This window comes from Nomascus leucogenys, chromosome 17 (genome assembly GCF_006542625.1).
Source record: "Nomascus leucogenys isolate Asia chromosome 17, Asia_NLE_v1, whole genome shotgun sequence".
Lineage (NCBI taxonomy): Eukaryota > Metazoa > Chordata > Mammalia > Primates > Hylobatidae > Nomascus > Nomascus leucogenys.
The window spans coordinates 81,792,478-81,805,208 of record NC_044397.1 but is presented as its reverse complement, the minus strand read 5'-3'; the positions used below and the strand labels follow the sequence as shown (position 1 = coordinate 81,805,208).

Sequence of the window (12,731 nt, the reverse complement as noted above, 5' to 3'; positions counted from 1 at the left end):
ATAAATTCAAAAAGGCTTCTAAGAAGAGGCAGAAGCAAGGACAGGGAAGGAGCTCAGCTCCACAGCTCAGGGAGGGTGACAGAATGGCCTAAGGCCCAGGAAAGCACTGTGTTGTCAACTGTCAGTGTCAAGCCTGAGACAGGAGCCATGAACTAGCACCATCTCGGCTCTGATGTTGAACTGCAGCCGTCTCCTCTAAGGTCTCAAACTGGCCTTACACCACCACATGCCTCCTTCTATCACCTAATTGGCCAAACACCATGCCTCCTTCGACACCTAACTGGCCTTACACCAACACATGCCTTCTTCTATCTTGTCATCTCATAATAGGAATGCTGCATCCCCTACATGAAATGACAAAATGTATTCTGCATAGAAATCCCTCTAGGTACTGAAGAACTTTATCTTAATGTATTTCACCACTGAGTATTTAGAGTCCCCACTCTCAAGGTTGTGGTCCTATTACCATTTATTTGACACTTGAGTGCTGACTACACTGGTGGTAAATTGAATAATGGTCCCAAATATATCTACCTCCTAATGCTTAAAACCTAGGAGTGTTACCTTATATGGCAAAAGGGACTTTGCAGGTATAACTATCTTGAGGTGGAGATACTATATGGGATTACCTGGGTGAGCCTTATGTAATCATGGATCCTTACAAAAGGGGCGAGAGAGGAGGGAAAGTCAGAGAGAAGGCAATGTGAGGACAGAAGCAGAGGCTGAAGTGGCATACTTTGAAAGAGAAAACCATGAGAGCCAAGGACAGCCAGGCACTAGAACCTGGGAAAGGCAAGCAAACGGATTCTCCCCTAAGACTTCCAGAGGGAGCCAGTTCTCATGACAACCTTGACTTTAACCCACAGAGACTGACTTCAGACTCCTGGCTTCTAGAACAAAAATTAATTTCTGTTGCTTTAAACCACCAAGTTTGTGATTAATTTGTTACAGCAGCATAGGAAACTAATACCTATTCTTATTTTATGTTAGCATGTAAATTTTCTATACCATCACTCATATTGAATTGCTCTAAAATTATCCACCTCTCCTCCACCTAAAAAAAGTGAAACAATATTGATCAGTAAAACAAAAGCAGAATGTTGACTATTATTAAGGTCGGTAGATGGGGGGTTAAGTATACTATTTTCTCAATGTGTGTACGTTTGAAAACTCCCAAAGTACAGGGTTTAAAAAGTCACTTTAAAATTCCTAAGAAAGGAAGCACATTTCTACACCATCTCCCACTGAGCCATATGAGCCAGTTTTTTTTCCCCAACATTGGAACAAGTTGTCACATCTTTAGTTCAATGCCACACCAGGTCCTTGGCTACTGGATAAGGGACACATGGTACAAAAAGTTTGCATCCTTAAACATGTTCTCAGTACATCTAAGAGGCACACAGGAGCTGAGCAACTAAAGAAACATTTGTGTTTCCCATATCTTGTTTCTCCAGGATAGTAAATCATGCATTAAAACAATGTGCAAAAGTTTTCCAAAGTATTACATTACTTTTTGCTGATCACAAATAGGCAAATGCATCTAAGATGATCTGATTTCTAATGCAATTCAACTCTGTGAAAGTCTAAGACAAAATATTAGGTTGGTACAAAAGTAACCGGAGTTTTTGCCATTAAAAGTAGTATCTCTAAGCTATATAATAAGCAGGTGGTTTTGGACTTAGAGAGCCACAGCTGACCTTATCCTGCTCCTCCAGGGTAACATTTTGAGGACAATGCTATCAGAGGTTCTTCACCGCCTAAGTACTGTCTGCCACACCAACATTACAACCCAAAGGGGCCATTCTGACTAAGGCTGACCCAGCCTCAGAAAGCAAGGCACGTGATAAAATCACATCCTTCAATCTGGCTGTACTTGTTACACCCACTGAAAATTAAGAAATACCTAGATGCCCAAGAATTTCCATTTCACATGAGAACAACTTCAAAAACCACCTCATGACTGTGTGTGTGGATCCAACCATAAATACCTACACAAGCACACACCAAAGCCAACCATATGCATCGCAGCGTAATGACCGTGTGTAAAATGAGTCAGCTGGAAGAGCAGAAGTATTTAAGATGCTGTCAAAACCCTACTTTTTTGAGATGGAGCCTCGCTCTGTGGCCTAGGCTAGAGTGCAGAGGCACGATCTTGGCCCACTGCAGTATCCACCTCCTGGGTTCAAGTAATTCACGTGCCTCAGCCTCCCAAATAGCTGGGATTACAAGCACGTGCCACTACACAAGGCTAATTTTTGTATTTTTAGCAGAGACGGGGGTTTCACCATGTTGCCCAGGTTTGCAAGGCTCACGCTTGTAATCCCAGCACTTTGGGAGGCCGAGGCGGGCGGATCACGAGGTCAGGAGATCGAGACCACGGTGAAACCCCATCTCTACTAAAAATACAAAAAATTAGCCGGGCGTGGTGGCGGGCGCCTGTAGTCCCAGCTACTCGGAGAGGCTGAGGCAGGAGAATGGCGTGAACCCAGGAGGTGGAGCTTGCAGTGAGCCGAGATTGCGCCACTGCACTCCAGCCCGGGCGACAGAGCGAGACTCCGTCTCAAAAACAAAAAAAAAGATTCAGTCACTGTGGCCGAGTAGTGGGACCCCTTCCCAGCAGTACTTGCCTTCACACAGACCCACTAGAGGAACAGTTGCAGGCCCCCTGCTGAGGGGGTTCACCATCAGCATCACCAGCATGAACTGCCAGGAGTCTGATAACTCAGGACCCTTCCTGCCTTGTATTAGGAATTGTCTTCCATCATTCAAACTCACAGTACAAAAAATACAGCAGGAAGTCTTCTGAAATTAAGGTTTGAAAAGTCACTGCTATGCCGGGCACAGTGGCTCACGCCTGTAATTTCAGCACTTCGGGAGGCCAAGGCAGGTAGATCACTTGAGGTCAGGAGTTCAAGACCAGCCTGGCCATCACGGTGAAACCCTGTCTCTACTAAAAATACAAAAATTAGCTGGGTGTGGTGGCAGTCACCTGTAATCCCAGCTACTCGACAGGCTGAGGCAGGAGAATCGCTTAAACCCAGGAGGTAAAGGTTGCAGTGAGCCAAGATTGCGCCACTGCACTCCAGCCTGGGTGACAGAACGAGACTTGTCTCCAAAAAAAAAAGCCACTGCTTCCCTAGGGATTGGCATGAAGCAAAATGCAGTCTAGGCTGGGCACGGTGGCTGAAGCCTGTAAGCCTGTAATCCCAGCAATTTGGTTGGCCGAGACAGGTGGATCACCTGAGGTCTTGAGGTCAGGAATTCAAGACCAGCCTGGCCAACATGGCAAAACCCCATCTCTACTAAAATTATGAAAATTAGCCAGGCATGGTGGCGTGTCCCTGAAGTCCCAGCTACTTGGGAGGCTGAGGCATGAGTATCTCTTGAACCCAGGAGGCAGAGGCTGCAGTGAGCCGAGATTGCACCACTGCACTCCAGCCTGGGTGAAAGAACAAGACTCTGTCTCAAAAAAAAAAACAACAACAACAACAACAAAACCACAGTCTAAGTCCAAAACCACCTGCTTAATACATAGCTCAGAGATATTTTTAGACTTTTAGAGTCGAGTTGTATTAGAAATCAGATCATCTAAGATGGATTTACCTGTATGGGATCAGCAAAAGTAACATATACTTTGCAGAACTTTTGCACACTTGTACTGCATGACTTCCTATCCATAAGTATATAAAGCTAAGAAGAAATAAACAACTTGAGTTATGCCTGTTAAACTACTTTGCAAATTTTATCATGGATAAAAAGAGACTGCTGATGGTAAAGGCAGTTAAGTTCATTTCCATCATTAAATGATAATTTTTATAGAAAGCGATACTTATGCAAAACAAAGGAGGTTATGGGAGTAAAACATTTCAGCATTTGGCCAGGAAGAGGGGAACTTACACCTTCCATGGGAAAGTATTTTAGGAACATACCGTCATTTTGGGTGACTGTGGGAAGAGAAAGAGTGAGATGAAGATAGAGACCATATCATGACAAGACAAACTTCTAAGTGGAGATTAAGCATTTACAAATTTTTACAGCAAACTGACAAGAATTTTATGTCTGTTGAATCTAATAATAAAAATCAGCTCGTCTTTTGGCTGACTTTAAAATTTCATTGTAATAATTTATTTTCATTGTATTTTACAAAAAAGTCAGTCATCAATTAGAAATTGAAAAATAACTGGTCCTTCAACACAGCTGAGGAAGGAATGATTTAGAACAGTAATTCTCAATGAAGAAACCTTCACCCCTTAAGGAAGTGGTTTTAGAAATCTGTGGATCCTTTGGGATTAGGAAAAGGGTCCTTCACTAATATTTGTTAGACACAGACTAGGTATGTCACACATCCTGAAGTGTGCAGTACAGCTTCACACAATAAAGAGAGGTGGCCTCATGTCCTGCACAGCCTTTGAAGGTCCTTGATATTCAGATACAGGGGAAACCCATTTATCTGACCCTATAACCTGACAAAATATTTATTGCTCAGTTTTCATATATACCATATCTTCCAAAACTGTACCATGTAAATCAAGATACTATTATATTTTGGTCTGCTTATCACTAGAGAAAACCACTAAACTGAGAGCACACAACTTTGCATTGCCTGTATATTATTCCTGTCTCAACATCAGTATTGGTCCACTGAGGATTATTCTACATATGGTACAAGCACTTGGCTATTTCATTATGCCTAGACTCTGATCATGCCTAAGTATTTATGTACTAAATTTTTTTGTATAAATAATTTTTATGTCTCCTTTCTGGTATTACTAGGACATTATATTGATTTTTAAATTATATATATATATAAGTGGGTTATATTTTCTGTGAATTTCACTTCAGGATTGTAATTGGGACATTACATAGGAGGAAATTATAGATCTCAATAAAACACTGATGAAATTGGTGCTAAAAGTCATAAATGCATAAGTGAACTTGCAGGAGATATTAGAAGTCATCCTTATTTCCACGTTTGAGATGACAGAAGTATATACAGTTTAGATACAGTAGCAGCTAAAAAAGGAGGTTCTGCCTAGTTTAAATCCTAATTCAGCCAATGGTAGCTGCAAGACCTTGGCAAGTTTTTCCATTTCCCAATTACTTTGTTGTTTTTAAAAATAAGAATAGCACTATTCCCTTCTATATCTAGGGTTGGCTCTAAGAATATAACAAGAGAATCCATCTAGAGAGGTACTTGCCAGGCACGGTGGCTCATGACTGTAATCCCAACACTTTGGGAGGTCAAGGGAGGAGGATCGCTTAAGCTCAGGAGTTTGAGACCAGCCTGGGCAATGTAGCAAGACCCTGTTTGTACAAAAAAAAATTTTTTTCTTTAAATTAATGGGGCACAGTGGTATGTGCCTGTAGTCCTAGCTACTCGGGAGGCTGAGGCAGGAGGACTGCTTGAGCCCAGGAGGAGTTTAAGGCTGCAGTGAGTAGTGATCATGCCACCTCACTCCAGCCTGGGTGACAGAGTCTTGAAAAAATCAAATGAAAAAAAAAGAGGTTCGCATATTGCTGTGCTCATAATCAGCACAACCCACATGTGTGATATTAAGTTAATCTAAAACCCAAAGGCAGAGTACTAAAGAGAAGGAAATGAGCTAAGAATATGAGAGTAGGCATAAAAATGAGTGAAAGATAGACAAATCAAATATAGGCCTTCTTTTAAAAAGAAATCTGAAATATCAGACATTATCATTAGCCAGAGTAAGCTAATTAAACAATTTTAATCTTTGTATATATACCTGGACACATGTGAGAGTCTAGGAGTAGTGGACACAAAACAAGAAAAGAAATCCAGCAAGATAAACACAGAAATCTCTATCTGGGTTGATAGTCAAGCTTTGAAAAGCATCATATACCCTCAATTCAACCAACACTTAACTTACTGAGCACCACCTTTGTCTACCAGATTGGAATAAAAAACTGAGGAAAAGTATCTGAATATATACAACAGACATCTAGGCAAGATCGCAGTAAATTATAGCCTTTCTCATCCCCACATGGAAAGTAATACTGAATAGTAATTACTGAATAGTAATATTGTGTTTTGAGTAAGACAAAGTAGGCCATTCAGGAAATCAAAATACAGCAGGGGGGTGGGGGTGGGGATGGCCTTAGTACTGAGAAAACTCTTGCTTTTCTGGTTGCTGATAATAAAATTAGAAACAGCATTAACAGTGCCCTGTCATTGGTTTACTGTTCTAAAACCCTACCAGGAGACTTTGCCCTCTCCAGTCTTAACCTTGTATATTTTGTTCATTAAAACTGGAGGTAGAAAGATAGGAAAAGAGCAACAAGTGAAGGTTTTTATATACTTAAATTTAAAATGATGAGCACTGCATACACATCTCTAGTGGTGAGTCACATGGAAAAACTGAACACGCATTTAAGAGGGTAAAGTCCTGTTCAGTCTTAATTCAACCAAACGTTATCTACAAGAATAAACTTAAAAGCAAATTACTTATGAGTAGTTACTCTGTTCTTGAGAAATAAAAGATTCAAATTCACCTCTTTTGAAATTTAAAAGGCACCAAAAAACAATATTCAAAGCAACAACTTAAACTTTAGTTCCAGGTTCTAGATCCAGAAAAATTTCAATAAGCACAACCCACCTTGTTTCTCCCACTGAAAGCAGTTAAAAAATCTGGACAGAAAGTATCAAACAATAATTTGAAGACTCAAAGTAAAGATAGCAGATAGACTGGGAACTCTATAGTACTACAGAAGCTGAAGTGATTTGCTTCTTTTTTTCCCTCTGCTATGCCCCAGCTTAGACTCAGCGGCAAAAAACTTGCAAGTTGTTAGTGGATACAGATAGATCTTAGGAGAAGCCTTGTAGTTTTGGCTGGAGAAGCAAGAAAGGGGAACCGGGCCGCACAGCAGAAGGTGAGAGGAGGTGAGCAGGCCTAACTGCCTGAGCTCCGCCTCCTGTCAGATGAGCAATGGCAGCGTTAGATTCTCATGGAAGTGCGTACCCTATTGTGAACTGCGCACACGAGGGATCTAGGTTGCATACTCCTTATGAGATTCTAACCAATGCCTGATGATCTGAGGTAGAAGTTTCCATCCCGAAACCACGCCCCTTCCCCGACCATGGAAAAATTGTCTTCTATGAAACCAGTCCCTGGTGCCAAAAACGTTGGGGATCACTGATCTAAAACACTGATGGAGGGAAGAAGCTATAGTTCCAAGGGGATGGGTTGAACCTGTTTGCTTCTTTTCCTTCTGTTTGCCTCTCGTTAGCCCTGGACATGTATACAGTTACAGGAAGTGCACAACCACGCAAGGTATCTAAGGCCCTTGCTTTTCTGATTGGAGAATCAAAAAGGGAAGCCTCAGGGAAACCAAATACTAGTCAAATTGTGTCTGGAATTGTTTCCTTCCGGTGGGTTCTGGGTCGCTGACTTCAAGAACGAAGCCGCGGACCCCTGCGGTGAGTGTTACAGTTCTTAAAGATGGTGGGTGCGTCTGGAGTTTGTTCCTTCAGATGTTCAGATGTGTCCAGAGTTTCTTCCTTCCAGTGGGTTCGTGGTCTTGCTGACTTCAGGAGTGAAGCACAGACCTTCGCAGTGAGTGTTACAGCTCTTAAAGGTGGCGTGTCCGGAGTTGTTTGTTCCTCCCAGTGGGTTCCTGGTCTCTGTGAATTCAGGAGTGAAGCCACAGACCTTCGCAGTGTTACAGCTCTTAAAGGTAGTGTGGACCCAAAGAGTGAGCAGCAGCAAGATTTACTGTGAAGAGCAAAAGAACACAGCTTCCACAGCATGAAAGGGGACCCGGCGGGTTGCCGCTGCTGGCCTGGGTGGCCAACTTTTATTCCCTTATTTGGCCCCACCCACATTCTGCTGATTGGTCCATTTTACAGAGTGCTGATTGGTCTGTTTTCAAACCTTCAGCTAGACACAGAGCACTGACTGGTGCGTTTTTACAGAGTGCTGATTGGTGTGTTTACAAACCTTTAGCTAGACACAGAGTGCTGACTGGTGTGTTTACAATCCTTTAGCTAAACAGAAAAGTTCTCCAAGTCCCCACCTGACCCAGAAGCCCAGCTGGCTTCACCTCTCAAAATCATGGAGACAGAGAAGCTCATTCAGCTTTAACATCACGAAGTTATTAGAAATCAATAAAACAGATAAACCTCTGCAAGGCTGATGAAGATTTTAAGAGACAGAACACAAAAATTACTAGTATCAGAATTAAAAAGTGGAGATATCACTAGAGACCCCACAGACATTAAAGGATAAGAGAATACCACAAAGCTTTATGCAACTTGTCCATGATGATGTAAAGTTATTAAAAAAAAAAAAAGAAAAAAAGAAACAACCTGGATGAAATTGACCAATTCTTTGAACACTGCGAACGACCCAAGATGAAATAACTTGAAGAACACTATAATTACTTAAGATATTGAATTTGAGCGTAAGAAAAAAAAAAAAAAAAAAGGGCTGGGTGCAGTGGTTCAACACCTGTAATCCCAGCACTTTGGGAGGCCAAGACAAATGGATCACCTGAGGTCGGGAGTTCAAGACCAGCCTGACCAACATGGAGAAACCCCGTCTCTACTAAAAATGCAAAAATTAGCTGGGCATGGTGGCGCATGTCTGTAATCCCAGCTACTTGGGAGGCCGAGGCAGGAGAATCACTTGAACCTAGGAGGTGGAGGTTTTGATGAGCCAAGATTGGGCCATTGCACTCCAGCCTGGGTAACAAGAGCAAAACTCCGTCTCAAAAAAAAAAAAACAAAAAAAAAAAAAAAAAAAAAAAAAAACTTCTGAGAGAAAATGTTCAAGTGGTTTCACAGGTGAATTCTATCAAACACTTAAAGAAATATCACCAATTCAGCACAATCACTTCCAGAAAACATAAGCATGTTTCCCAACACATTTTAAGGCTGGTTATCCTGATAACAAAATCAATGGCAATAAAAAAAAACATAAAACTACCGACCAATATCCTTCATGAGCAGAGACACAGTAAGTCCTCAACAAAAATGTTAGCAAATTAAACCAAGCAATATCTTAAAAGAATAAAATACCACAATAAAGTGAAATTTATCATAGGAATGCAGGGTTGGTTCAACATTTGCGGGGGTGGGGGGGGGAGGTCAATGTAATTCATTCATTTACAGCCTAAAAACTACATGATAATATCAATTCATGCAGAAAAAGCATTTGAAACAATCCAACATTCACCATCATATAGATTGTCAACAAACTAGAAACAGAAGGCAATGTCTTCAACCTGATAAAGAGTATCTACAAAAAACCCACAGCTAACATTTTATGTAATGATGAAAGACAATGTTTTCTCACAAAAATTGAGGAAGGGTAAGGATGTCAACTCTTATTGGAGGTCCTAGACAGTACATTACAGCAATAAAAGAAAAGGCATACAGACTATAAAGGAATAAAACTATGCCCATTTGAATACATAATTGTCTAAGTAGACAATCCCAGGCAATCTATTAAAAAATAAAAAAACTTTCAGAACTAGTAAGTTTAGCAATGTCAAAGGATATAAGGTCAACACACAAAAACTTAAAATATTTCTACATACTAAAAACAAGTGGAAGTCAAAACTTAAAAAATAATATTCACCTACTATTTAGAAAAAAAAAACAAAGTAACAAGTGTTAGAGTGGATGTGGAGAAATTAGAACACACTTGGGCACTGTTGGTAGAAATGTAAAACGGTACAGCTGCTATGGAAAACAGTATGGCAATTCCTGAAATAATTAAAAACATAATTGCTGTAACATCTTTTTCACTGGTTTATTCAAGGAGAGGAAAAGAAGAATTGCTATAACATCCAGCAATCCCACTTCTAGGTACATACCCAAAAGAACTGACAGCAGAGTCTCAAAGAGATATTTGTTCACCTACATTCCCGGTGGCACTGATCACAATAGCCAAAAGGTAGAAGCAACCCATGTGCCCATGGACAGAAGAATAAACAAAATGTAGAATACACAGACAAAGGAATACTACACTTAGCTTTCAAAAGAAAATTCTGACACATACTACAAAAGTGGTCCCCAATTATTTTCGCACCAGGGACTGGTTTCATGGAAGACAATTTTTCCACGGACAGAGAGTGGGGATGGGGGGATGGCTTCAGGATGAAACTGTTCCACCTCAGATCATCAGGCATTAAGATTCTCCTAAGGAGTGAGCAACCTAGATCCCTCAACATGTGCAGTTCACAATAGGGTATGCATTCCTATGAGAATCTAATGCCGTCACTGATCTGTCAGGAGGCGAAGCTTAGGCAGTAATGCTAGCTCACTTGCCATTCACCTCCTGTGGTACAGCCCAGTTCCTAACAGGCCACAGACGGCACAAGTCTGAGGCCTGGGGGTTAGGGACCCCTGTGCTACAACATGGGTGAACAGCATACTAAGTGAAATAAGCCAGTCATATAAAAAGACAACTTAGTAAAGTTGATAATTATTCCAAAAGGGTTTTTTTGTTGTTAACTTATTGCAATCCCAATAAACATCCCAGCAGAATTTTTGTGTATAGACTTGCTGGTTCCAAAATACATGTAGAAAAGCAAAGTAACGACAATAGCCACAATTCTGAAAAACAATAAAGTTGAAGGAATAATACTACTCAATTTTAAGACTTATAATATAAAGATACAGTAACCAAGAAAGTGTAGTAGCAAAGGGACAGACACATAAATCAATGGGAGAAAAGAGTCCAGAAACAGACCCACACAAATATGGTCAATTGATTTGTAACAAAAGTGTAAGGCAAATTCAATGGAAAAGGAACAATATTTTCAATTTATGGTGTTAGAATGAGACATCTACATGCAAAAAATAAAACCACGGCCTGTGAAGCATACATTACATAAAAATTAACTCAAAATGCACCATAGGCTTAAGACAACGGGAGAAAACCTTCATAACTTTGATTTAGGCAAAAAGTTTTTAGACAGGACACCAAAAATACTATTCATAAAATGAGATTGGCAGAAATGAATACACTGAACTTCATTAAAATTTAAAATTTTTGGCCTGGTGCAGTGGTTCAAGCCTCTAATCCCAGCACTTTGGGAGGCCAAGATGGGTTGATCACCTGAGGTCAGGAGTTTGAGACCAGCCTGGCCAACATGGTGAAACCCATCTCTACTAAAAATACAAAAATTAGCCAGGCATGTTGGTGGGCAACTGTAATCCCAGCTACCCAGGAGGCTGAGACATGGGAATCGCTTGAACCCAGGAGGCAGAGGTTGCAGTGAGCCGAGATCGCACCATTGCACTCCAGCCTGGGTGACAGAGCGACACTCCATCTTAAAAAAATTTTTTTAATAAAGATGCAAAAGAAAACAAAATAGCCAGGTGTGGTGGTGCACACCTGTAGTCCCAGCTACTAGGGAGGCTGAGATGGGAGAATCACGTGAGCCTGGGAAGTCAAGGCTGCAGTGAACTGTGATTGCACCACTGCACTCCAGCCTGGGCAATAGGAGTCAAGATTCTGTCTCAATCAACTGATAAAGGACATGATGACCTTTAAGATGATCATATCCAGAAAAACGACAGAAGCACAGGACAAAAGTCCAGGCAGCATAGCACAAAGGACATGGGGTAAACATGGAGGGAGCAGGGTGGGGTCAGAAATGCTTGCCTCATACACCATTCATATATACCGCTTGTAGAGAACTCTGGTATTCCCCCTGCACACCCATCACCAGATTACTTCTAATGATGTAAAGTCTGGCCCATCCCAGAGCAGCCATGCATGAAGAACTCTACTGTCCACAGTTCTTTAAACAGAGAACTTTACTAATAACTTCCCCAAGGAAGTTCATTCATCACTCATAACCATGTATTACTTCCAGACCTGGGGAGGATCCAGTTTCTATTGGCTTCACTGTCAAGCTTTTCAGAGGCATGTTGAAACCAAGTGATAATAACTAGAAGAAACAGGAACAACCCTTTGGGAGGAAGTTTTCTGTTGGAGCAACCTGACTGAGAGTAGACACTAACACTTTCCAGCTGCATGATCCTGGACAAGCTACTTCACCTCTCTGTACCACCACTGCCTTATCTGTAAAGTGGGGACATGGGACTGCTGTGAAGATTAAAACGTGTTAATTCAGTGCCCGGCACATAAGTGCCTAGTAAATGTCAGCTACTTATTGGCCGAGTGCTCAAAGTCAGGCCACTGAGAGGAAGAAAGGCACCTACCAAGAACACACAGTTTATCTGCTATTTATTTAGAACTCCAAGCTATCTGCTATAACGGCAACCTTTAAACTGGTTATTTCTAATATTTAATATCTGACTCCCATTACTTCTTCTTGCTCAGCTCATGGATAATCTCAACATCACTGTTTCTACAGATGGTTTCTTCTGTTGAGTTAAAGCACCTCACGGTGTTAGCTTTATGTTGCCAATTACACTTAAAATGCTTCTCATCCAGGCACAGTGACTCATGCCCATAATCCCAGCACTTTGGGAGGCCGAAGTGGGTGGATCACCTCAGGTCAGGAGTTCAAGACCAGCCTGGTCAACATGGTGAAACCCTGTCTCTACTAAAAATACAAAAATTATCTGGGCGTGGTGGCACACGCCTGTAATCCCAGCTACTCAGGAGGCTGAGGCGGAGAATGGCTTGAACCCAGGAGGCGGAGATTGTAGTGAGCAGAGATCACGCCACTGCACTCTAGCCTGGGCAACAAGTGTGAAATGCTGTCTCAAAAAATAAGTAAATAAAATGCTT

At 41.3% G+C, this 12,731-nt stretch overlaps 1 protein-coding gene across 2 annotated transcripts in view; it reads right to left on the bottom strand.

Annotated features, from left to right (window-relative positions):
- The window catches only part of IGF2BP3 (insulin like growth factor 2 mRNA binding protein 3), a 159,974-nt gene that overhangs the window by 87,481 nt on the left and 59,762 nt on the right, over positions 1-12,731 (bottom strand). The window lies entirely within an intron of this gene.